At 44.4% G+C, this 26,269-nt stretch overlaps 1 protein-coding gene across 2 annotated transcripts in view; it reads left to right on the top strand.

The window, feature by feature from the left end:
* Positions 1 to 26,269, top strand: part of TSHZ2 (teashirt zinc finger homeobox 2) — a 221,713-nt gene that overhangs the window by 185,901 nt on the left and 9,543 nt on the right. The gene's annotated exons all lie outside the window — the stretch shown is intronic.

The raw sequence follows: 26,269 nt of genomic DNA, 5'->3' as shown, positions 1-26,269 counted from the left end.
GATAGATCCAGAGTGCCTCTCTGCAGGAATTGGGGAAGTTTTTTTCCAGAAGTGGATCAAAACCACAGTGAAGGGGGGAGCAAAGAGCCAGTCGTGTCTCCAGCTCTCTGAGTCTGCTGCCCATGGTTGTAGTGGCAGCTGCACATAAGTCATGCAAAGTAGGTGGTCAAATGCATGCAAAATTCTGCTGGGCCAGTATCAGAAGTAATAAATGTGGTAAGGCAGAATAAATATGCAAAATATAGTACTTTAACCTAATAACATGACCACTTGCAAGCTTTAGCATAACACTGAAAATCACTAATGGAGCACTGTGCAGATTTTCATGATACAAGCAGTCAAGAATCATGCATAATGGAACAGTGCAACAGCTAACAGCAGATTCACACGAGATAATTTAAACTTGTTTGTATGGAAATGAAGAACTGATCTTTGAAGTGGTCCTTAATGAGATTCTGCTTGATCCTCTCTGTATCCGGAGAAAGTCTTCCGTTTTCCTTTTGCATCCGGCTCGTGTTGCTGGGGTGCAGAAAAAGGACTCCTTTAAATTATGAATGCCAATTTGCATCTACATGGTATGAGGTGAGAGCAAAGTGCTGCCAGTGGCTTCATGTACACTTGCAAGATTGTTACTGAAAGTTCTGTAGGTTTGGAGTTCCACCCTTACCCTGTAAGTTACTCAGTGTTCCTGGTCACTGTGGTGGAGTCTTCTCCACACCCAGAGCTTAATGCAAGTGAATCCAAAGAGACTGTAATAAAATTTTACTTTGGATTTAAAATACAGGAAAGGTTTTACCATCTGGAGGTTGTAGCAAGGTGGAGGTTGGCCTCTTCTCCCAGATAACAAGTGACAGGATGAGAGGAAATGGCCTAAAGCTGTGCCAGGGGAGGTTCAGGTTGGACATCAGGAGGAATTTCTTCCTGGAAAGGGTGGTCAGGCATTAGAAGGGGCTGCCCAGGGAGGTGGTGGAGTCCCCATCCCTGGAGGTGTCCAAGGAATGAATGGAGGTGACAGTCAGTGCTCTGGGCTGGGTGATTGGACACAGCTTGGACTCGGTGATCTTGGAGGTTTTTCCCAACTTAACTGATTCTGTGATCTCAAATGTATGTCCTACAGCAGAACCAGTACTAGGAATTTTGTGGTTTATCTTTTCAATGTTGATGGATTTCTGCATTCCCACTCACATGCCTGGGCACTGCAACATCCTGGATATAATTCTGCAGTTTATCCTCAAAGCCATGAAACTCTGCTCTGAAAGGGCTGGAAGGCAGAGGCTCTGCTTGTGCATCTTCTAATATCTTAAACTACCATGAAGCTTCTGAGCAAACTCCCCCATGCACCGTCAGAAAATCTTGCTGAGTGATCAGGCTTTCCCAACCCTCAGCTCCAGCTCTGAAAGCGTCCATCTGGCAAACGAGCCTTTGTTTGTGCTTTTGAAAGGCAGAGGGAAAACAGTCAGTTGGTTTTTTCTGTCTGTTTGTTTGTTTGCACAGCTCAGAAGATTAAGGATGACTTATTTGAAGTTAATGATTCTGTTCCCATGAGGGGAAAACCACCTTTCTGTGAGCTACAGGTCCCCTCAGCTATTTTGGTCTCTGATGGGACATTTCTGCCTTCAAAGAAAGCAGCCACTGTAAATACCTTCAGATGACGGGAGGCTCCCCACCTGCCCACTCACTTATTTCCAGGCTTCCATTTTAAAAGTAAAATGGTTCTTTGTAGTGAACAGAGAGAAGGAACAGAGTTTATTGTGGTTCTTTTGTTGGGGTTCACATGAGGCCACGGCAAACTAACATGTTAAGTGACTCTAAGAAGAGCCCTGTGGAAATCTTGCTTTTAAGAGTGAGTGGAACAGTGGATAGCTCCTGCTCAGGTGGACAGGAATAGCTCCTGGAGGATTTCCTGCTGGTGGGTGTATTCTTCAGCAAGGTCACCCTGAAAGGCCTCCGGCCACACATTTCTCAGCTCTCTCTTCTGCACATGGCTGAGGATTGGTGTGGGTGAATACGACTAATATCAATCAACTTAAAAGAGGTGTTTGATGGCTAAACATAGAACTCACTGAGAAAAGCTATTAGAAAGAATATTTGGCTTTCAAAGAAAGAGTGAGAACTGGAGTACCTTGGGTTTGTGCTGGGCTCAGCAGGAGCAGTGGGGACACAGCACCCAGCAGGGTCCTTCTCCATGTCCCCTGGGCCCTTGCCTCCTGTGGGATTCATTCCTGATTTCTTCACCCAGGTTTGTTGTCACTGGTGCTTTGCCATCAGCAGGATGAGCTGCCTTGTCAGATCTGATGAGGATTAGTTGCTGAAACTCTTTCATCTCTCCTACAAGCAATAGGAGCAAAGTTTGGTGTCACATGTGTGCTTCACGTGGTTGTGTAGTGGGAAGGATGCAGTCCCAGAGATTAGCTGAGTCCCATTTTCCAAAGTCATGAAATAAAACCCTTTTTTAATGCTATTTAACTCTTTTATTGGCTTCAAATGAAGGGTTAAAAAAAATTAGTGTTATCTTTTTTTGTAAGAACAAATTAAAAAAATCATGCAGAATTTTTATTTTTCTTGTATCCATTTTAAGTGTTGAATTATATTAATTATATTAACTTCACAGAGTCAGCCAAAGCAGCAGAAGTTGTTAAATCTTAGTTAAGTTCTGGTGGGTTTATCTTCTTTCATTTTGAACATCAGTAGCACTTTAGAAGGTCATGCTTTTTTATCAGCTATTTTTCAGGAAAGCTCCTCTTGGAGCTGCCACCTTTGGACCTGGAAGGAGCAGAAGAGCTGGACTTCTCCTGTGTGCACCCTGTGCCAGCCAAGTGCCAAGTGCCTGGTGCTGAGCACTCCAGCTGGGATGTTCAGGGCTTTCAGGGCTTTCAGCCCTTTGGTGGAACCTCCCAGCACCTTCTTGAGCAGTTTAAGGAGCTTCCAGGTGGGCAGAAGTATTAGAGGACTGAGATGAAGCTTTAGGGGTTTTGTGCACACACGTTTTTTGCTGCAAATGTCACCTGTGTTTGCTTTGCTTTTACTGAGGCCCCCGTTCTGCCTTGCTCTGTACAGAATTTACACACACACCTCTTATTGTTGCCTAAGGGGATCCTTTAAAGTTTTATAGCACCCATATAGATTTGACAACTTGCTGCATCTGATTAGTTATTGTGTTTGCTCAATGCCCTGAGCGTTGAATGGATACCCAGGGTGGGCCTGGGCCTTTGAGAGAGAGATTTGGTGGCAGATTTGGCTTTTGGCTGCTGTCCTGAGCTAAATCACTCCATAGCCCTGCATTCCCCAGTGACTCCTGGTAAGGAATGAGGGCTGCACAGCCCAGCCTCTCCTGTGCTTCTTCACCAGCAACGCCCCTGACTCTGTTTTTCAAAGAAATCCATGGCAAAAAAACTTTCCCTTTGTCACAGACCCACAGGTAAATTAATGGTGTGTTCACTAGAAATAATTATCCATTAATTTTTCTTCTGGATCACCACATAAGCAGGAGGGCTGAAAAGAAAATTGAGATGTCTGCTCTCCTATTTTCTCAGGTTGAAGGCGCTGGTGAGTCTGTCTCATTAAGGCTGGGAGGTGTTAATGGGAGGTGTTAATATGTAAATCTGGCCCTAGCAAGGCTGAGGAGCAGCCTGGCTTTCCACATGTTGGCCATGTAATTACATGCCTACATGTGTGCCACTCCCAGCAGGACAAATGAGAGCTGAGGAGGCCTCTAAAGTCACACGCCCACTCCAGAGGTGTCAGAGCCCATTTTGTGGAAAGGGCCAAGATATGTTTTTAATTATGATCCAGGGACTTGTGCTACAGCAGGAAGGGCATGAGCTCCCCTGGGTCCCCAGTGGTCTCCTGCTGAGGACCCTCAGAGGTTTGCATACAGACCAAGGGTAGAGTGAGACTCTTCAGGAATAAAGGAGTTGCCCATTAATAAAGGCTCCAGTGCATTTGCCATGGGGAAAAATTACATTCTCTGGGGCCTGTGTTTGACTGCAGTGAGTCTTACCTTGTTTGCATGTTCTGCCAGCAGTTGGACACAAGCAAAGAGAGCGACTGCAAGCACAAGGTTTTCTGGGAAGTCTTCACAGCTCCATGTGTTGGATTTGTTACATGTAAATTCTCCTGGTCGATGCTCTTGTCATTGTGGTTACTATTTGCTTTATTTTCTTGCTGGGGGAAACATGATTTTTGGACAGTGCTGTTTTTATCCTCCAAAATTCCTTCCAAGCTCCTTAACCTTTCTGCTGGATGCTGTAGCAAGGTGGGGTTTGGCCTCTTCTCTCGTGTGACAGGATGAGAGGACACGACCTAAAGCTGTGCCAGGGGAGGTTCAGGTGGGACATCAGGAGGAATTTCTTCCTGGAAAGGGTGGTCAGGCATTGGAAGGGGCTGCTCAGGGAGGTTTGGAATGCCCTGGGCATTCCCTGGAGGTGTCCAAGGAACACCTGGACGTGGCACTCAGTGCTCTGGGCTGGGTGACAAGGCAGGCATCTGGCACAGCTTGGACTCGATGGTCTGGGAGGTCTTTTCCAACCTCAGTGATTCTGGGATTCCTCTCTCCTGAAGCATTCCATATCTGGAAACACAGGACTAGTGTATGTAGTGACTGCTAGAATAGGTTTGAAATAACATTTTGAATAAAACATGCACAGAAAAATCTTACAGAATTGAGTCTGAAAAAATATGTGGGGTGTCCCCTGCACTGTACCCACAGAGTAACACCCCAAAAAGGAGGATGTAGCCAAACCTGAGATTGGCTCAGTGGGTCAGAGCATGGTGCTGATAACACCAAGGTTTGATCCCTGGATGGGCCATTCTTAAGGGTTGGACTCAACGATCCTTGTGGGTCCCTTCCAGCTCAGAATATCCTGTGATCCTGTGAAACCCAAACAGCACTGACTGGAGCTTGTATCTGTGTTGGCTGAGCACTGGGATCACTCTGGACAAGGAGCCTGGAGAGCTGGTGGTGCATGACCTGTGTGCTGTGTCTGCAGCCTCTCTGCAGGGCCCTCTGTGTGTGCAGGGACCATCCCCAGCTCGCTGCCACAGCCCAGCCTGCACAACAGTTGGGGTAATTTAGGACTTGCACCGCCTGATCATTGGTACAGTTACAACAAATAAAACATTTTAATATGAGCAGTCACTGAATGTTTACTGTATCATATTGCTGGGAGCTGAATGTGTGCCAAATGCTATAACAGAAGGGAGCATATGAACTCCAGAATGATGACACTAATAAGGAAATTACAAAAGGCCCAACAAATGGCATTTGTGTTAAATCAATAATGCTCTGTTTGTTATTTTTTATTCTAATCTTTCTTCTAAAAAAAAAAAAATTATCTTTCCAAACAGTTGGCAATTCCCATTCTTGTTCTTCTTCCTGAACATAATTAAAAACATGTTGTGGCGTCTACTTAAGACATCAACTTTCCCAAGCCTGTCTTGTCCACTGCGTTTTAAACAAAGACACTTGTTTTGGCATTGTGCCCTTAATTAATCATTTGAGGCTTTATTGCTGTACAAAAAATGTCTTTGTTTAATGATTCATCACAAGCCCAATTTCTGCAGAACTTAATCAACTACAGAACTAACTTTCTAATCAGCTTAAAGTAAAAGAAAAAAAAAAGAATCAGGTTGCTTTTGGTGTCTTGTTTTGATAAAGAATCATTCGTTCAAGGCACACAAATATTCTGGGCTATTTCTGATTTAAAACTCTGGAGACCATTCTGGTCACTTAACCTGGGATTTCAATAAGTAACCTGGTACTTGTTGAAAAGCAGGATCCTTGAAGTCCTTGCCAGCATCAGTGTGCAGTGACTGGCACCAGTCAGCTCCTTGTGGAGAGGGACTCCAGGCTTTGAAGATAAATTTGCAATGTAAAGTTTGGTGTGATAGGGAAGCAGTGATGAACAGGGCTGGACTTATGAAATGCAGAGGTTATTTTTCCACCATGTTTGCTTTTGTTTCTATTATTTTTATTTTTTTTTTAATCAGGTAACATTTCTTATACTTTCACTTTAAATCTCCCATGGGTACAATCAAACTTTTGTTCTAGCAGCAGATTTTTATAAGAAATGAGTTTCCCACAGGACAATACAGGAGTATCTTAATTTTTCTGCGATTATGTTGTTCTTCTGTTTGATTTGGATTAAAAAGGTCACAAATAAGGAGCTCAAGCCCTTAAATGACACAGAAGGACAGTTGTGCTTTAGTAGCCATAAGCAGGGCCTGGCCCTTGCAGCACTAGGGGCCACACAGGCCCTTTGCAGGATCCATCCCTGCTCCGACCTGGATTACCCAGACCAAACACAGCCAGATTTGAGATGATAGCCTTTGGCTCGTTGTGCAATTCCTCACACACAGCCCATTAAATGACTGACATGTGACAGAAACAGATTTGATAGCTCAATTATTCCAGACGAGGCAGCAAAAGCTGCTCTGAGTTTTACTTCCAGTTGTCAGAATTGCACAAAAGTAGCCCCGAGACCATCTTTTTCTCTTTCTTTTTTTTTTTTTTTTTTATTCAAAATTAAGTTTTTCAGTGTATTGGTAAAAATATACAATCCCCAATTCTCTAAGCAACTGCACACAGCTTGCACTGTGTCAAAACATGCCTATATTGAGTAAATATATTATTACGCTATGTTAATGTGTGTTATGTAACGGTCATCTATATTAATGTATTCTTGGGGTGAGATAATAGGATTCCTTTACTTGAGGTTGTAGCTTGTGCTGCTCTCTGCACTTGGATTTTTACTGCAGAATTTCCTGTTCCAGCTCAGATCAGAAGGTGTTTGATTTAACAGGCCACACTCCCTGCACTGCAGTGAGTTGTGCCAGTCCTCAGTAGCCCCCTCAGATGAGTTTTTGGTTATGGCTGAACACAACCACAGAGGTTCCTGTGCTCATCATCACTTTCGTGTCCAGAAGCTGTTACAGCATAAATAAGCTCTGCAGGGTCCCTGGCACAGGCTGCCTGAGCAGGACAACAAAAGAGCAAGACCCTTCACTTTGTGATCATCTCTTTGGGTCCCAGAGCCCCAAACCCCAGCAGTTCACTGTGGCCCCCACAGGAGCCCTGCTCACAACGAGGGGAGAACTGACCCTTTCTCCCAGTAGCATCCCCTCCAACGAGGGATCATTTCAAAGCTAAATGCTGTTTGTTTGCATTTCACAGAATCACGGGATGTTCTGAGTTGGAAGGGACCCACAAGGATCGGCAAGTCCAGCCCTTAAGTGAATGGCCCTTGCAGGGATCAAACCCACAAGCTGGTGTTATCAGCACCATGCTCTAACCAGCTGAGCCCATCTCAGGGGCAGTTGTTGATTTTGGTGGTGCATGAAGTGACCGAGGGAGGGCCATGCAGTGTGTGCAGGGTCACCTGGGTTTGCAGAGTGACCCGCCCAGAGCTCACCCTGCACCCGCCGGAGCCGCAGCCCAGCTGAGCCCTGATGGAAACAATCCCTTGAGATCCTGCCCGTGCCAAAGCCTCGTTCACCTTTGCAACGTTTCCTTGGGTTTTTGGCTGAGCACAGGGAGCAGCCAACCCTTTATAACCCCCCCTGTGCTGGCTCCCCGTGGCGCTGGTTCCAGCGGCTCCGTGCGGCGGCAGCCGTTGGATTGTCTCTGCTCCCGGGAAGCCTGTTTGGAAGCATCGGACACGTCCTCTGGCCTCATCACCAGGGTTACTTTTCTGTGCTGCTTGGCAGCTGCAAAAACGAAACCCAGCTGTAAAAAATAAGTCGCTTCTCTATTTGGCAAGGCCTCTTTGGAGCTGGAGCGAGTGTGTGTGTCTGGGCAGGGCCAAAGCAAACTTGGTGAGTGGTTTGGTCTGAACACGTGTTTGCCACCAATTGTGTTCTTAGATATTCACAAGTGCTGAATGCCTGGCTAAAGTGAAGGTGTAACGTGGCTGTGTCTGTGGCTGTGTTTAACAGGGTGCTGAAAATCAGGCTGTCACTCCCCACCCAAAGCAAGGCACTCTGGCATCGCGCTGCAGTTGCTTTCAGCTCGGCAACACCCCCTGAGAGCAGAGCAGGAGCAGAGCTCAGGAGCCAGTGGTTGGTAGTGGTGTGCTCTGGTCCCTTGGCAATGCCCAGCTTTCCGTGATGCATCTCCAACAATTCTGTGTGCAAAAGTCACTTTTTGTAATTGCAAGGAGAGAAACTCAGCCACTAAGTGATGGATTCTGATTTTTTTCCTTCCCATTAGGATGATTTAGAATCGTACAATAAACATCACTGCATGGCTGCAAGATAATGCATGTTGTTAATTTGGCACATACTAATGCTCTATGTGTGTAATATTTCATACACTTTGCAGGGCTTTATATTCAGAGAGCAACCTTAGAAATAACAGACCTTCAGGCCTGCTCCTGCCATTTCATTTTTTCCAGAGCAATAGAATGAATTTTCTGAGCTCAGTGAATCCCTGAATCACAGGTTTCCTCCTGTTGTCTCCACAGACATCCCTTCAGCCAATCAGCTGGTCCCTAACAGTGTGGGAAAAGCTAATAATTAAACCCTAACTCTTTGGAGCTAAACAAATGAGGACAAGTGATATAATTAAAGTAGAGAGGTGCCTGACTTACCATCCTCCTTAGAAGTTGCAAAGTGACCTGCATAGGTCTCTCTTTTTGTGTAAGAGCTTTTCATTTTAGCGACTTAGCCTTGCAGGAAGGGATCTGCTCCTCTGTTTATCAGGGCCCAGACACATTCCCCACTTGACAGAAATATCTGGAAGGAACCACAGTATTAACTTCTGAAAGAAGTCTAAGAGGACTTGCAAGTCTGGACCTTACTATGAAAAGCCAGCATGTAAAGAGAGAGGAGAGTGAGAATCCTACAGGGAAGAAGCTGGGAAATTGAAGCAGGTAAGTAAAAAAGAAAAATGTGTTAATCTGAGAGTGAAACTACAGACTGGAGAGTGACAAAAGGGTGACCACTTTGGTGGAGTTCATTTGAGAGACAAATAGCTGAACTTTGGTTTCCACCTCCAGGAGCGTTTGTGTAATTTACTCTGCTTTAGTGCTCAGAAGACCAGTGATGGCTGGATCCAGGAGTTCGTTCAGGAGAAGCCCTAGCCCAAGGACAGCAATGTGAAACACGTCTCAAATGATAAATGAAAGCTGTCTGTGATTAGCTGGTGTTTGAGCTCCTTCTTGCCCTCCCACACGTGCTGCTTACCCCGGCATTCGGTGCGTGTGCTTTGTGCAGGTTCTCCACTACACCCGTGCTGATGTGAAATAGAAAAGGTTGTTGCTAAGTGACATGACAACTGCAAAGTGCTTTTCAATTTCTCATTCTGTTTTCTACTCCCACCCTCCACGTTCATCCTGTATGAGAGTTTGCTGCTGGAACATCCCTGTCTAGCAGTGAATGCTGCGTGACAAAGCTCCAGGTCACATTTCTCACTGAAGTGGCACTGAAGCTTCTGTTGCTGCCACAGTGCTTCTTTCAGTTGAAAAACTTGGGACTGGCCAAAAATCATTCCCATTCTTCTTTGATCAATCTGAGTGATTCAGTGTCCGGTCTGGAATGGATTTGGTGGCACTTTCCCCAGTCACACGACTGTTCCTGAGCACAGCAAAGCTCTCAGCCCCAGTGGGCACAGCATCACTGAGTTCTGGGCTCTGTAACTCAGCCCTCCAAACACAACCCAGGACAAAGATTTGACATCTTTATCCATGTCGTGGGTAACTCTCATGGGCTGTGAAGCACCAGGTTTTGCAGTGGTGGAAGATTTCTATTTACCAACTCTGTTGCTGAAGCCCCCCTCAAGTTACTTCATCTATTGGCTCCATGTAGGAAAGTAGTTTAATAATAATAATAATACTAAAAAAACCCAACCAAACTTCAAACAACCAGATTCTTTGAACTTTACCTCTTGCAGCAATCTTTATACTACTTACATCTCCCTGCCTTGAGTTTCTTTGGCCAAACCATATCCTTTTGTTTTGTGCCAATGCAGTGACTCTGAGGCTTGATGGGCCCCGTCAGGACCCACCACAGTGAACCACAGCTTATCATGGCAAACCACACCGAAAGGATAACAGCAAACAGCATTACAGGGCTTGTGCATCTGGCTGTCCTGAGTCCTTCTCTATTCTGTACGAAGGTGAAGACACAACTTCTTGCCATGCAGCATTTGGGAGTGAAAGACTGACATTCCACCTGCGCTGTCTGTTCTTTACCACACTAAAAAGGTCATAAAAGGATAGCAGTTTTAAAACCCCTGGTGCTGAAGGAACCCTTTACACTGAAATAAATCCCAAGCAAGATATTTCTTTTTTTCAGTTTAGGGGGAGGGGAGCTGCTAGAAAAAAAATGGGAGCTCAACTATTAGCTTTCCACTTGTAAAACTTCATATATCACTAAATATATTGCCCGTAGAGGACAGAAGCTGTTACGACGGAAAAGAATTTTGAAGATGGATGAATGACAAAGACAAATGAAGATTTTTATTTTAGCAGAAGTTTCCAAGTGCTGTCTCTGGGTTGGGAGGGTACTGTTAATAAAGTACACTTGACATATAACTGTTCAAGTTCCTGAGAAACAGCTTTGCTTTAAAGTTCGGTGGAGGATCAAAAAGAGTGAATTCTCTGTTTTCCTCTATAAAAAAGAAAAAGAAAGCCCTGAAAAAGGATAGGTTTTTTTGGGAAACGGCATCTATGCCTTTTGTCTTTTCTTCTCTTTGTGGTCCAGAGACAGTGCGTTGACTGACTTCTTCAGAAAGGAGATCAGTGAAATTGTCAGTTGATTACTTCTCCTTGATTAGCATTTATAAGAGCCCTGTGATACATTATTTGCATTCCTATTTAGCCGTGATTTTTGTGGGGCAGCAATGATTAAACTTGTCACAGGGCCTGATTGACAGGGTCAGATCTTCACTTTCTACTCTTTTGAAATTAAAAACAAATGTGTCAGCTCCCTTCATGGGCCGCAGCGCTGTGAAGCTTGCTTGCCTTGTCATCGCAGATAGGTCAGGAATGTTTTAATTTTAGGGATGGATTCTGCTTGTCAAGCAGAGTGTGATGGCGTGTAGTTCTGGAGATGAGATGTGAAGGGTGTAAAACAAAGAATGGAAAGAACAAAGACAAAGACACTCACATTATTAGACAGATTTAATTAGTCTGAATGGATATTATGCTAGATGAAGCAGTGAGCTGTGAAATTAACCCTTGATTACGGATTGGCGGATCACGCTCATAAAGAGAATCAAACCTTGGTGAATGGGAAAGAGGTGCCGTCCTTCCCTCCCAGCCTCCATCCCCATGACCCCTTCCCGAGTCCAAGAGGGGGGGAAAGTCTTTGAAGGAGAGGCTGTTGTTGGTGGCTTTTGGGAAGTTAGGGCAGTGTCTCGCTTTTCCCCAGTGTCTGAGGCTGGCCTGCCCAAAGGGCTGGGACCAGGCACGTTCCAGGGAGGCAGGATTTGGAAGGATGAAGGATGCTGAGTAACAACTCCCACCCAGAGCAGCCCATGCCCTGTGGGTGAAGGGGTGCACAGGCAGCACAGAGCCCCTCTAAAGATACATTCCCATCTCATTCCTGCCTCCCTTCCCACCACTACCAAGCAGGTTTGATATTTCTGCTTGAAAACCTATTTTGTTATGATAAGCTGTGAGTGACTATGGTATTACTCACTCCTAAGTGAGGGTTTGGGCTGGTCTGTACTGCCCCTAAAAGGTAAGTGCCCTAATATCCCAAATACTGAGACAGTGTGGGAGATCAGGGCAGTGACAATCGAGAGGATGCTGTGTTTGGCTACATCCAGTGCTCTGCAGAAGAGGCTCTTCAGCCTTTTGTGTGCTTCTCATCAGCATTCCCCAAAGCTCCATATCAAGAACTCCTAATTAGCACCACTGCAAGGGAAGAAAACAAACAGCAAATACAGTGTTACTCTTGTTAGTTCCTTGTCACTCCTTCCAAGTTGTTCAGCTGATAATCAGCCTTTATGTTAAAAAAGAGGGGGAAAAGAAGCCAAAGGGCATTAGTGCACTGATCTGCCAATAGGTGTGAGGCCCCTGCTTCCCTGTGGCACATTTGGAATGCTTAGTTTCAGTGTAAATTTGCATGTTGGAGGCTGTGAGAGTAAAAAGGGACGTGAAAACAAGTTGGGTGGAAGACTGCTGGAAATGGTGCTGATACCTTCCTGAACAGCAGTCTCAGCTCTTTGGTCATGTTGAGTTTCTGTAGGTACCGTGCTGCAGGCTGCTACTTCTCACTCCATTTTTGTGTATCTGATATCAAGGATTCTCATTTTTACTTCACATATAGTAGCATTTAAGTAGTGTCTGTGTGTGGAGAGAAAAAACCCTTCGATTAAAGACCTACAGAAGATTAATGAAAGTCATTATCTTTCTATGATAGCAGGGAGTTACTACCCACAGAATGAAAGGGATTTCTGCCTGCACATCTTTTCTGCCCTGGTTTCCCCATCTCTTTTTGTACCTTGAAAGAGAAGAGGCAGCACAAGAAGGTGATGAGGGAATAGGACATGACATGAATCCCATTGTGAAGCCTACAGCTGAATTTCTGTTGGTGTTAGAACAAGTCACTTTGCCATTCTCCAGATGAAAATGATTATTTAAGGACAAAAGACTAGTACTTATCATTAAACCTGAAGACACAGAGTGGTTCTTAGGCAGAAAAGCCTTGTTATTGAACTGGTGTTTATGTGAGCAGTCACACATTAGTGTTACCGCTTTCAGGGGCCTCTCATCAAAGTCTTTATTATTACAAACCTATTGAGCCGTATCCTCAGCTGCTGTGAATCAACAGAACTCTCCTGAAATTAATGATGCTACACAGTTTTACATCAGCTGAGGATCCAGCTCTTCCTTTCTGGCTGTTTATGTATTATTCAGCTAAACCCTTCCAGTACAGACCATAGAAAACACTGGGCTCTTCTGAGAAGGATCTGCTCTCCACACCCAACACTGGACCCTTGATCTGTGTCTTCCCAGGAAGGCCAAGTGGGTCATGGAGCAATTTAATTAAACAGTTTTAATGTAATTATTTGATTCAGTAGTTTCTTGCAATCTCTGCTGCTTCCAGCACAAAGCAGTGCTGGGGTTACCTGGGCTGGTGTGGGTCGGATGGTGACAGCACCGTGCTGTCTGGTTGGCCTATTTTATTAAAAAAAACTAAAGACAAGAAACCGGTGGAAAATGAAATTGCTAGTGAAAGGGAAATCTCTGTATCTCTGTGCCTATGTATTTATCAGAAATGTGGGTGAGGTTTTTTGTTTCTTTGTCTTGCCACTTGTCACAGTTCTCTCTCTGGGCACTGAGCTGTGTAGCTTGTAAAACCTTAACATGGCTGGTTTTGTCATTGTGGGGCTCCTCCTGCTCGCTCTGCAGAGAGAGAGACTTCAACTCCTGCATTCAGCTTCAATACGGAGCATCAGCAGACAAAAGGGATCCGAAGGAGAGGTTTGGACAGAACCATTCAGTGCAGAGCATGTTGAGTAAATGCTCAAGACAGCCCTACAGCGCTGGAGACGATCCTTCAGCGAGGAACAATGAGCACTTACATATGGAATACAATGCACATTTGCTGGGATGTTCAGTTTTCTATTACCGTCCCGCTGTTCAGGAGCGGAGCTGAAGAATCAGTGCTGGGAGCACTGGCCCCATTTGCAGGGGCATTTCTGTCTCTCTGCTGTGCCTCTGGAAAGAGAATAACTCTGCTCAAATCCAGGAATTCGCTGGTGTAAAGCAGGTGTGAGCAGAGCCTGCTCACACCCCTCACCCGGAGTGGCAGCTCAAACCCACCGCGTCTCTGCCCACCAGACACAGCGAGTATTTTCTAATTATACCCACCAGATCCTGCCTCACCTGAGGTTCAGGTTTGCAGCCCTGTTTCTCATCATTCCCTTAATTCAAAGAGCAGGAGGGGTTCTGTGCCCCCCACCCTGCCTTTATTTTTCAAGCGGAATTGTTCCGGCAGTAGCTTGGTGTGTCAGCTTGTAAGTCTATAAAACGGTTTTCTACCAGCTGGAAATCCAACATGCTACATGAATACATAACAGTGCCTAACCAAGAAGGTTTGTAATTCAGTAATTAGCTGTAATTAATGAACACAAAGTGAAGACTCATTTACAGTTTAAATTATCACATTAGCTCCTGTCACCCTCTATGTACACAAAACAGCAGGAATTCAATTATTTTTATTCTTCAAAGCTAATTTAAAATTTAAGGAATGCCATTACATGAAATAATAGGTAGGAAATGTAATAGAAATCGCTGAGAACAGTTGGCCATCCTTAGAATGGGAGGAAAAAAATGCTATCAGTGATGATTTGGAAATGTTGTTTCATCTGTGAGCAGATGAAGGATTGAAATCTACACTCTTTTCAGTGTATTTAAAAAGAAAACGAGTTTGGTGGTTGCTAAGTCTTTGTGCAGGAAGAGCATAATTGTGCATTGTGCATAATTGTAGAAGCAGTTGATACTGATAATGCTGTTGATAGTAACATGATGACAGCGTGGAAATGCTCACACCATTATCTTTAATGGGGCTGAGCCGATTGCAGCAGCATCGAGCCCCTGCAATACTCACCAATCTTAGTTGGGAAACTTCAGCCTAGCAGGCCCTAAGTAATTGTCACTTTGCAATCTGCCTCCACTTCGTGTGTGTACGTACAGCCCTGTAAAACACTTTCATTGTGCTTTTAAACCCACCATGATGCTGCTCTCTGCAGCTGCCACTGATTTTTTTTTCCTCAAACAGTTCAATAGAAAGAGAATTCCGAACCCGTCTGATGCCTCTCCTGTAGCTCCCCCATATCTGCATTACAGCCCTGATTTTTTTTTTTTTTTTTTTTTGTTCTTTATTTCTTACTCGGTTGCCTTTTCATTTTAAATAGGCCACTGGAAGCTCCACCGTCTAATTTTTCATAGGTGATCGACTGCTGAGTTGTGGGTTTATGTAGACAGAGGGAAGGTAGTGATAAGCCAAGAGAGAGGATTCTATTAGGGAAATGCAGCAGTAACTAATGAATCCTGCCAGTAATTGGGAAGGTGTAAGCCTCTGTAATATCCTAATGATAGTCATCCGTTGTGTGCATCCCCCATCACTCCCAACGATCCCTCATCGTCTCTGTGATCTCAGACACTTAGCCATGCAAATCTTCCTGACAGGACTCTATGTCTTTGTCTCCCTAATTGGACAGTATAGAGTTGTTTATGGATATTGCAGACATTTAGACCTCAGTTGGAGGTTGTTCAAAAATCGTTAGCAAAGTTGCCTTAACAGCATTGTCAAATATTTATTCCCCTGTTTCAATATCTGTTTTTAACCCAGGCATGGTTTGCGAGAGAATTAACATTTTGAAGATAGACTGTCTCGTTCCAGGCTCTGTTTGAGATTTTTATTAAGCCATTTTCCTACAGAAAGAGAGAACAACAAAAAAAACCTACCATAAGTCCTCATTTCTCAAGGATAAAACGTGAGATTGTAGGGCAAATGTGCTGATTTTTAATACCATTTCCATGGGGAAATATTAGAAATGCTGACAAAGGCAGTTCCACTAACAAAAATTACAGGAAGCTTATGGGGCAAAATTTCCAGTTTAGTGTAAGCCAAAATAAATGGAGAATATTCCCATTCACTGCACCATTTCAAGTGAGAGCAGATTAAGAGCCTGTGTCACATATATTAGAAAAACTGTGTATTTTTTCTTGGTCAAGAGTTGGGGGCTTTAATTCTTGTCTATAATCATCTGTTGGTGGTAGGTGAAAAGTAAGATAAAATAAAACTGTCTTATATTGTGGTTTACCAGAACAGAATTTTTTTTCTTTTAAAAATCTGATATTTGGGGGATTTCACATTTTTGTGCATAATGCATTTCCTGTAAAGGATTTGGGGACTTTCTGAGCAAAAGGGAAAGTCTTACAGGGACCTGACCATGAACACAAGAAGGAACACTGAATTAAAGAGAGCAGGATGGGGATCAAAGCCAGAGGCCAGTGTAGCCACAAATACTTGGAATTTGGAGTGTCAGGGAGAGGGATCAGATGGATCAGGTGGCTGAATTTACAGTCCCTTGGTCATTTGCCATTTTGCTCAGACAGGTTGTCCCACAAATCAAGGGGATTATTTGCCTCAGGAAAAGCAGATCAGATCCCTCCTTTTGTAACTACTAAATTAAGCCTCTAATCCTGCAAAGGGTTAATTCCATATGTGCTTCCATTGCCACCTTGTCTCCCAAAGCTACTTATTCTAAACTTTATATTTTTATAATACATAATATATATATAAATCTATATAAAACCAGAAAAAAATATATGCAAGAATCTGCCCAAAATAATCATTTGGCAATTTTTCTTAACCCAACTCTATTTTCTTTACACAAATAGAGGGTGTGAAAGCTTCTGTTCCTGGGAATATTTCTAGGAAGAATTTCTGAAAGTATTAATTTGCGCCTGTCTGGCAACTATGTTGAAAGCTGTTTGTAGTTTTGGAAATTATTCAGCCAGGGAGCAGTAGAAATGACACATTATATAGTTGATTAATGTAGTAAATAGCAAATTACTGAAGGGGGAATAATCAAAGCCGTAGTTGCAGCAAATAGTTACCTTATCTGATTTCTCTCGGGTTATCCCAAAGTTTTAGGTACTTCCCACAATCAGACCCAAAAGATAAAGAAACAAATTAAAGTAAAACTATTTGTAACACAAGGGAAGGAATAGAATTTTAATTTTAGTTTTCTTGTGAAAATTTCTTCACATTTGTTGCAATTCTTTAAGTGAGCTCCCATTTTTTCCGTTTTTAGGTCTTTTAATGCAAAATTCACTGTTCCCCTAAAGCTCTACTGACACCATCTGTAAACCCATAAGCTTTTCACCCTCTCCCTAAACTGCTGATGAAAAAGTTGTGAACTGCAGCACACGGAGAAAAATCCATCCCATGAAGGTCAGAGAAGGCAGTGAACTGCCTGAATATAGAGCTGGAATCTTGAAATTCTTGAGGCTGGAAAAGCCCCCAAAGATCATGAAGTCCAATCATTCCCCAGCCCTGCCAAGGCCACCACTGACCCATGTCCCCAAGTGCCACATCCACAGGGCTTTTAAATCCCTCCAGGAATGGGGACTCCAACCCTGTGCCAGGGCTGGACAGCCCTTTCAGGGAAGAAATTTTTCTGGATATCCAGTCTAAAGCTCCCCTGGCACAGCTTGAGGCCATTCCCCCTTGGCCTGTCACTTGTTCCTCCCCCAGCACGTGTCCCATCCAAACTCAGGATTTGCCATCCCTGGGCTCATTGCAGGGACTGAAGCAAGGCTGGCCCAGTTCTCACATCCCCCTCATACTGAACTGAATCCCTGTTTCCTAAGCATCTGATGGATCCCTGGCCACAGATAACAGGCTGCAGGAGCAGCCCAGACACCCCAGTTACAGCCACCCAGCCTCTCCCTCACCTCCAGGCCGATGCCACCACGTTTCCACTCCCATTGTCCTGCTGGTCCAGCCCTGCAGGGCAGGATCAGACTCTCTCCTCCCTGTGGCAGCCGTGCTAAATCAAATTGTCTCTAGATATGTTTGCTAGAGCCTTCTTCTCCAGAAAATGAATGTATTGGCATTTAGGGTGTTTTTTTATATACGCACATACACATATATATTTAAAATCCCAGCTTTAGAAACTTATGTTGGTGCAGCAGCCTGTGACACTGAATACAAGCTGCTGTGAAAAGCAATTGCCAAATGTTTACATAAACACATAAATAAGACAAATAAATTCATTTTCATTATTCATATTTTCTGCTCTTTCTTCTCCTTTTTATTTATGCCTCAAACAATGGTTCCTGTAAATATTCCGATTAAAAAAACGCCTGCAATGGACAGAAAGATGATCAAAAAGCCCTGATATAGAGCAATTCATGTTTCTTCTTTACAATCACTAACGAATCTTAACTTGAACCATGTTATGTTCCCATGTGAGTGATAAGCAATGATTTATTATGAAGTGTCAGGAAATCAGAATGCCATACAGTGAGACATGAGCTAGTGGAAAATGTGTTCCCTGTTTCCCAGCCTCATTACTCAAAGATGCAGTGTCCCTTTCTCCAAGTCTAATTTACCTGGCTTTGCAAGGCACTCTGAGAGCAAAGCAAACAGCACCAGCAGCGAGAGACCCGACCCGGGCTGTGCCTTCACCTCCCAGCACTTCCAACCCTTGGCAGTGACCGGGGAAAAGGGCCTGTCTGGAAATCCAAAGCTCTGCTGTGTCAAACATGTCCAAAACCCTAATGATGCTCCCCCCAAAAGCGATTGCTCAGAATTACAGCACCCGTTGGCTCATCAGCGCTGTCAGTGCCTGAAGAGGAAATAAACCAGGCAGGAGACAAACGGATAAGTTTTCTTTATGCGTTAGAGTTTCTTCTACTCTCTAATGATTCCCTTCTCCCCATGATCCTAATTCAAGCAACTGGCATGTGATATATTTTGTAGATAAATCAGCAGCAGAGGAGCCTGTGCAGCCCTGGCACCGCGGAGCCGGTGATTTACTCGCGGCTCGCACTGAGTGCGCGGGGTTGGTTTTTAAGGTGGGAATTTGTGTTTTAAGCACTTCCTCACAGGCAGCCTCCCCTCCCACCCGTAAACGCTCTGCAAAAAGGAACCCAAACAGGCATAGTCTTAGATTTTAAGCATTTTTCTGGATGTCTCTTCAAGGGGCCTAATCCTGAAAGCGCTTGAGCTGAGTCAGGTCACGGATGGAAAAAGGTGCATCTCCCTAAGGAAAGGCAAGGGGTGAGTGTGGGTCTGTTCTGCAGCAGCAAAGAGACGTGGGAGTGGGAGCCTTCCCAAGGAGGTTTGGCTTGGATGGTCTGGGCACTTCCCAAGGCCATCAGACAGCTGCACTGACACCTGAAATGAGGAACAATATCCTGTTGGAAAGATAAAGTCTCCACCCATTTTAAAATTAATCTTATTATCCAAAAGCATGGATTTAATCACACCAGATTGGTTAAAAACCTACCAGCAGTAGCAGTTTCTGTTTCAAAATATGATCCCGTTCTACTGTGATAAAATGGAACAGAAGACCAATAAGTTAAACTGAACCAAATAAACTCAAGAACAAATCCATGTCCTGCAAATTCTTCCACATGAAAAAAAAAATATATCTTATATCTAGGCATGTTACAACTAGTTCAGTCTGTCTTAAGGCAACAGTAGCTGTTGTTTTTCTTACAGAAAATGTGGAAATCATCAGAAGAAAATTAACCAGAACTCATCCTTGTCTGAAAGGCTAAGAGACTCACAAATTTCAAAACTCTTTTTTTCTATAGAAGTGCTTTATACAGAATCTTTGTGAAGTATAAACCAGAGAGTGGTTGTCTCCCAGCTCTGACAATGTCTGCTGTTCCAGACGAGACGGTGTGTGATGTACCATCCTGAAATATTGTCAGCAAGCCTGGAAATATGAAGGCATTTTCATAGAAAGGCAGGGATGAAAGGAAAGAGCTTTGGGTTTGCTTTTTTTGTTTTGCTTTGTTTCTTAGTCCTAATAAAATCTACCAGTGTGCTCTTAACTTCTCCCCTCCCGTTTTGTTCAAAGGAGAAAGGGAACATCATTCTCCTGTGAAAGTGTTCAGGAGAGAGGGAAGACATACAAATCCTTTCCTGGAGGGGTTTGCTTTAACCAGTACAAGTTTTGTGTAATATTTAAGTAGCTCAGATGCAGAGATAGATCAGCATCTCCCCATTCTCAAATGGCCTTTGCTGCCTGGTAGTGAATCGAGGCATTTTAATGTCTCAGCTCGTAGGTGGGGCTGGGAAAAAACCCACCAGCAACAGCTTCTGGTTTGGTGATTCAGAAATTCTCTTCAGGGCTTAAGAAATGTGGGGTTTAATCTAACTGGGAACTACACCACAAGGGAAACAAGGAGGCCATTGAGGAATTATGCAACAGTTGAGTGAACACTTGTAAATGACAATTTGGCCTTTTTAAGCACCCAAATTAATAGAGGGTGACCCGCAAGTTCATCCTGACCTCCATCCGTGTAAACCTGGGACTGGGACCCACGGCCAGTGTCCAGATGGTTGATCCATAATTGTTTTGTCTTATCTGCTCTAAATTCACGTATTTCAAGGTGTGTTACAAAAGCTGTTTCTGTCTGGGATCTATACAGGTGGCAGTTTAAAATGTAGCGAGCACCCAAGTCTACAGAACCTGCTTGTCACAGAAAATGACACAGTTTGCATGTGACCTGTAATGACAGTTGCTAGTTGAAAAGAAACCAGAAATTCAGCTTTATCTTCCACACTTTGGTTGCAGCTGCCATCAACTAAATCTCTCTCCAAGGGCAGATGGTGCCCTGTACAATGAACAATTTAATCTTTAGGAAACTTTGCCAAAAAATCAACTTTTTTTTTTTTTTCTTTTCCCCAAGAATAGGCTGTCAATAACATGTGCTCCCAAATACATTGTGATTTGATGGCTATACTTTATTTATAAGGAAAAAAATTAAAATTAACTGTTCTTCTGCATTTTTTTTCTCTTTCCAAGCCTGTGATGCATCCAGACACCCCTGTACCCCTGTACTGGGCTTTGTCCATGGGCAGAAGCAATTAGGGGGACCAGTTGCAGCAGGTAACTGGTGTAACCATGGGGAGCAGGATACACCTTTGTACCTGTGAGACATCACATGTGCTCTTTGTCCCTGAACGTGTGTATCCTGTGTCACCTCGAGGCCCACACTGAGATCTGGGGTAAAGGAATTTTTTTCCAATATCTAATGTAAACCTACTTGCTTTCTGTTTGAAGCCAATTCCCCCTTGTCCTGCCACTCCAGGCCCTTGGAAATCATCTCTCTCCACCTTTCTTGCCAGCTCCCTTCAAGTTCTGAGGAGGGGCTGAGCTGCTTGTCCCTCCGGCACCATTGCTGCCTCAGCTGCCTGGGCCCATGCACAGCCCTGAGTTGCCCAAACTATCAGGAAAAGCAGATATTATTGCTGTTTTTTCCCTACCTAGACAGCCCCCTGCCCCACAGCTCCTTACAGGTGGCTCTGGTGAGTGGATACAGAGGGAGGGATGGGGCACTTCAGCCAGCAGTGCTCACCTCCACCCTTCTGCACCTTTCATTTGCCTCTGGCTTTTTGGGGGTGTGTCTCATCATTCTTGCTTTTAAAACACACCCAGTTCCTTCTCTAATCAGCAGCAGCAGAACCTGCCATCCCTCTGGGAAGGGCCTGTGCTGAGCTGTCAGGGCTCCCACATTGTCCAGGTGTATTTGGAGGTGTTTGTTCAGGGATGTCTGAGACCCTGCTGCACATATCCATAGCTCTGACTGGGCTGCTTGGTGTCCAGAAATACACAGACACTTCTACATATAAAAATATGGTTATTTTTGTACATAAGATATAATATATAAGCAGGAGAATTTTTTCATCTCTCTCTCAGGTCTCAGGTGGCAGGACTGATGCACATAAAGGCCTGCACAGGCATGGCCCTAAAATGTCAGCATTGCTGTTCCTGTGCAGCCCAGCCACGGTGTTTGGTGCCATTAGTCCCCAGTTCCTGGCAGAGGTGGATCACTGTGCTTCCTGCACCATGCATGACACAAGAGACATTTCCTTAAGAGTTTTGCTCAGCCAGGGCCACAGATAACAGACCTGTCATACAAACTACAGGCACAGATAACAGAAGTTTCTGAAAGCAAGGTTTGGGGGTTATTTTGGCAGATTTCAAGCAGATTCTTCTTTTATATCACAAAACCCTTCCGAGGTAAAGCAGCAGAACTTCTCTGACCTCCCACAGAGAAGGTGCCTGCACCAGATCAGGTGTGGGCTCTGATGGTCCTTCTGCTGAAATCCAGAGGCTTTTCACCTGCCTTTGACCTCTTAACAAAATGTCTTCAACAAGGAGTTTTCTGAGATAAATGCAACTTAATGACTTCGAGTTTTTATTAAATATAGTTTCCATCAGCCCAGGCAACAAGGTCTCTAAATTCCTCCACTTGGGTGTTACCACAGTGGCTTTTGTGTTTAGGTAGACACACCCCAGGAACATCTGAGCTACAGCCCACATTTCTTTTCCTCTGCCTTGTCCCACACTCTCACGAACTTGAATCAGAGCACGGAAATATATTTGACAGCAAAGGGGAGCCTTTTCCCCGCTTCCCTCTCCATGTGGCTGATGGCTGAGGTGGAATATGCAAAAACTGGTGGCTCTTCCAGGGCCACAAGAGGCTCAGGGCCTTCTAGTGACTTGTGGCACCTTTCAGTGTGCAGAACCCAAGGGACTTTTCCCTGCTGGCACCACCCTCTGCCTGTCCCTGGGTGGGTGCTGCAGCCTCAGCGAGGATGAAGAGCTGAAAGTATTAGTTTTCATGAGGATTGTTCTTACCTCTCCCAGAATGCTTTCCCACCCTCCTAGAGTGTGTTTTCCGAAACAAATATGTTCTGTTTATTTATTTAATGTGCTGCTAAATGACCTTCTGGAAAGCTATTCCTGCACAAGGCTTTAAAATGGATGGGCAGGGATAACTCAAGGGAGCCTGCTCCTCCCAATCAGGAGGAATCATTTGAGTAGTTACTGTTTAGATTGATATAATTTTAGTTATAATTATGGGTAACGAGAAGGCATTTACAGCCTGTAATATTGTAATTCATGGTGAGAGGAGTCCTAAATGAAATAAAATATATCCAGATTTGCTGGTTTCTCCGTATCTAGGTAAGGATGGTTCTTTAAGGAACAGATTTTCCACTGCTGCAAAAATCTAGCAAAAGTAGGTCGAAAATGACATCTAGAGATAACATGTTTGGTAACCACAAAGGGACTGTCTGTGTCTTCCTTCGTGGCCTTTAAAGAGTCCTGCAATTTATTACTACAGGTACAGCTGCAGCATGACAAAGTTTTGATCCACAGGCTCCTGTAGGCTGAGGTGGGTGGATCACAGATGAAAATTGTCATTTTTATTATCCCATTATATAAATAGGAGATGGTGACGTGATATTAGCAGAGATCTGGAAATACAAAGAACACATTATAAACACATGAGCCTGCTGTCATTGGCCTGGCTCTAGAGTTCCACCACACCTTGGACCAGCCACTGAAGAGGTTGGCGCTTCTGGAGATCCCAAAAAGCAAACAGTGACAGCAGTCCCCAGGCAAAGGACTTCACAGCAGCCTTCCACTATCTGAGGGGGCCTACAAGGAAGCTGGAGAGGGACTCTTCATCAGGAGTAACAAGACAGGGGGGAATGGCTTCAAACTGAAAGAGTGGAAATTTAGATTAGGTATATGGAAGAAAGCCTTTACTGTGAGGGTGGTGACTGGCACAGGTTGCCCAGGGAACTTGTAGGTGCTCCATTCCTGCAAGTGCTTCAGGCCAGGTTGGATGGGGCTTGGAGCAACCTGGGATAGTTCCAACCCATGGCAGGGGGTTGGAATGAGACGCTGTTTAAGGTGCCTCCCAGCTCAAACCATTCTGTGATTCCATGATTCTGTGACTTGGAAACCAACTCCTGAGCAGGCAGCCTGTGTCCTGAGATGAGCTCAGCTGGTCAGAGCATGGTGCTAATAGCAGTGAGGTTGTGAGTTTGATCCCTGTATGGGCCATCCACTTAAAGAAACAAAAGTTGGACTCAATCCTTGTGGGTCCCTTCCAACTCAGCGTATTCTGTGAAATACTCTGTCCTACCCCCAGGAAGCCACATCATTCCTTGGTGCGGTCATGGAGAAAGGGAAAAGGAGACACCAGAGAAAGCACAGGGTTTGGGATTTGTGAGAAGGGGTTTGGGATGTGTGAGAAGGGGTTTGGGCTGTGTAGGGAGTGGTTTGGGATGAGTGAGGGTAAGCTGAGTGTGGCTCTGTGAAGCAGGAGCTGTGCAGGGCTCAGCCAAGCAGCCGGAGCCAGCCCAGGCTGGACACATCCCACGAGCTGCTGGCGTGCCCTGGACAGTTGTGTCAGGCTGCAGACATGTCTGAGAGCTCCCATTTCAGGGGTTTCACAGCTGTGTTTTTATGGCCAGGTTTGAATGAGGAGAGGGAAGCTGTGCCATGGACAAGGAGTGGGAAGGCTGTTGTTAGAAGGAATCCTGGGTCCTGACACATCCGCATTCAAACAGATTCGACTCTACAGCTGTTGATGGCTTGATAATTAGTGTTAAATAAAAGCAAAGCTTCAGTATCTGCAACTGATATTTCACATATGCTGTACAACACGTCAGTACAATGAGCACCTTCAACTCCATTTTCATAACAGTTTAAATGATGGAGATTTCTTTATGGTACAGGTTGAACTGCATTTCAGCAAATGCCCAGGAAGAAGCAGACTTTGCCCATCAAGTGCTGTTTGAACATCCAAGTGGCTGTGCTCTGACTGTGGGTGACAAGCTCTCCACATACTCCCTGAATCTCTTACAGACTTGATAATGAAATACATAAACTATGACCCTTATTGATCAGGGCTCACACTAATTAATTTCCCAAAGTCCTGTCCCAGCCTGCAGAGGTATCAATAAAATTAAAAAAAAGAAAAAGAAAACCACAAGGATGTAGACTTCAGTTGGCCAAAAGACCTTAGGGGTGAAGTACTTATCCCATGGAAATCAATGCCAAGTCCCAATTGATTTTACTTGTGTGTAGACATTACCATTAGTCAAGTACATGGACACTGAGCCTTAAAAGTTTATTTCTTGCCAGAAGAGTTTCTTGTGGATCTCCTCCCTGACTGATGTGCCTCTGAAGAGCTCTGCCCTGGGCTAACACTGTCCTTAGTGTTGCTCTGTGCATGCTCCCCTTGTGGGGTGGGAGTGACCAGGAATATTGCTGTGCTGAATTTACAGCTGGTCTAATCCAAAACCTCAGGGCCTTCTTCACAATGAAACAAGAAGAAAAGGAGGCAGCAGTTTGGTTTTTCGTTCTTCCAATCCAAGCCCCTGATAAATATTTCCCTCTGGCAGGAAACCAGTGCTCTGTAGTAATTTCAGGACTCCTTCCTAGATTTAGCACTTTACACGCTTCTTAATTGTCCTAATGATGTTCTGGAGGCAGAGTTGAGCTAATCAAGAGCCATCACTGCTGCACTGAGCTGTGTCACCACTGCCCCTCCTGTTGGCCCACATGGGACCAGCCCACTGTGTTGGTATCCCACATCCATGAGGGAGGCAGATGTTTCAGGGCTTGGTATGACCCAAGGCAGGACTAAGGTGGCATCTCGCAGGTAGTTTCCCACCCTGGTGAGGGCTGCAAACATCTGCTTGGAGAGGTGAAGCCAAATTCCTGTGCCATCCCGGGGGGCTGCACTTGGACTGTTTGGTGTTGCTCTATTTCAGCTCCGGCCTCACAAAAGCAAGGCCTCTGGATTTCTTTATAATCTGAACAAGGTGTAAACTGGCTCAGCTCTGCCCTTCTGCAGTGAAAAATAATGGCTTTGCAAGGTGTGTGAATGGCTCCAGAGCCTTACCCCTGAAACCTAAAGACAACATTTTAAAGTGTCAACATAGGTTGCTTTTAGTATATTTTAAGTGGGAGTAATGATTTAAGGCATTCACCACAATGTCAAACTGGTTTCCATGCATCCCCACTTGCCAAAAGTCTCTACATTCAGCTGCCAAAACCTCTTCTTCCAACAGCTTCTCCACAGCAGGTTTGGGTTGCCAGTGCAAAACTCAGCATCGCTGTGAAAACTGAAAAGGTGAAGATATTGTAAAACAGACCAAATTATAAACTAAATAGCATGAAGTCAATGGACTTTTTTGTTTTCATATGGAATTTTTTGAGAAGCTGAGTTTATTTTACTTTAAATAAAGCTACTACTGAATTTCCAGTTGATTTAGCCAGAACACAGGGAACACACCGCAGGGTTTGAGTTGTGTTTGCTGAACTATCCATGGCCTTGAACAGATAATATATTTTTCAGTAACATATTTCTCTTTGCCCACTGCTGGTCTTTTTTTTTCCTCTGGGCTCTCTCCAGATTGACTTTCACTCTACTTATTGCCTGCCCCATTTCTCACCCTATTTTTCCAGTTGGTTTTTTTCTCCTGCTTTTCTCAGTATCTTTCTCCCAGGTTATAAGCAAAACAGAACTCAACTTTGGGCTGAACTTTTAAACCCACATCTTGAAATTAAATAAAACAAGCCCCCTCTGTCTCTGTGTAGCAGTAACTTCACAACTTGAGTCACTTAGCACTTTTAGCAGCTGCAAAATGGAAAAGGTCCATTGGAAGAACAGTGGCTTTTAATGCTGGGGAAATGCCACAACAACAGAAATAACACAGTAATTAAACACCATGTGGGTACTGAGATGTCCAAAGTACCATGAGG

Source organism: Pseudopipra pipra, chromosome 17 (assembly GCF_036250125.1).
Source record: "Pseudopipra pipra isolate bDixPip1 chromosome 17, bDixPip1.hap1, whole genome shotgun sequence".
NCBI lineage: Eukaryota > Metazoa > Chordata > Aves > Passeriformes > Pipridae > Pseudopipra > Pseudopipra pipra.
This window is presented reverse-complemented; position numbering and strand designations above follow the sequence as displayed.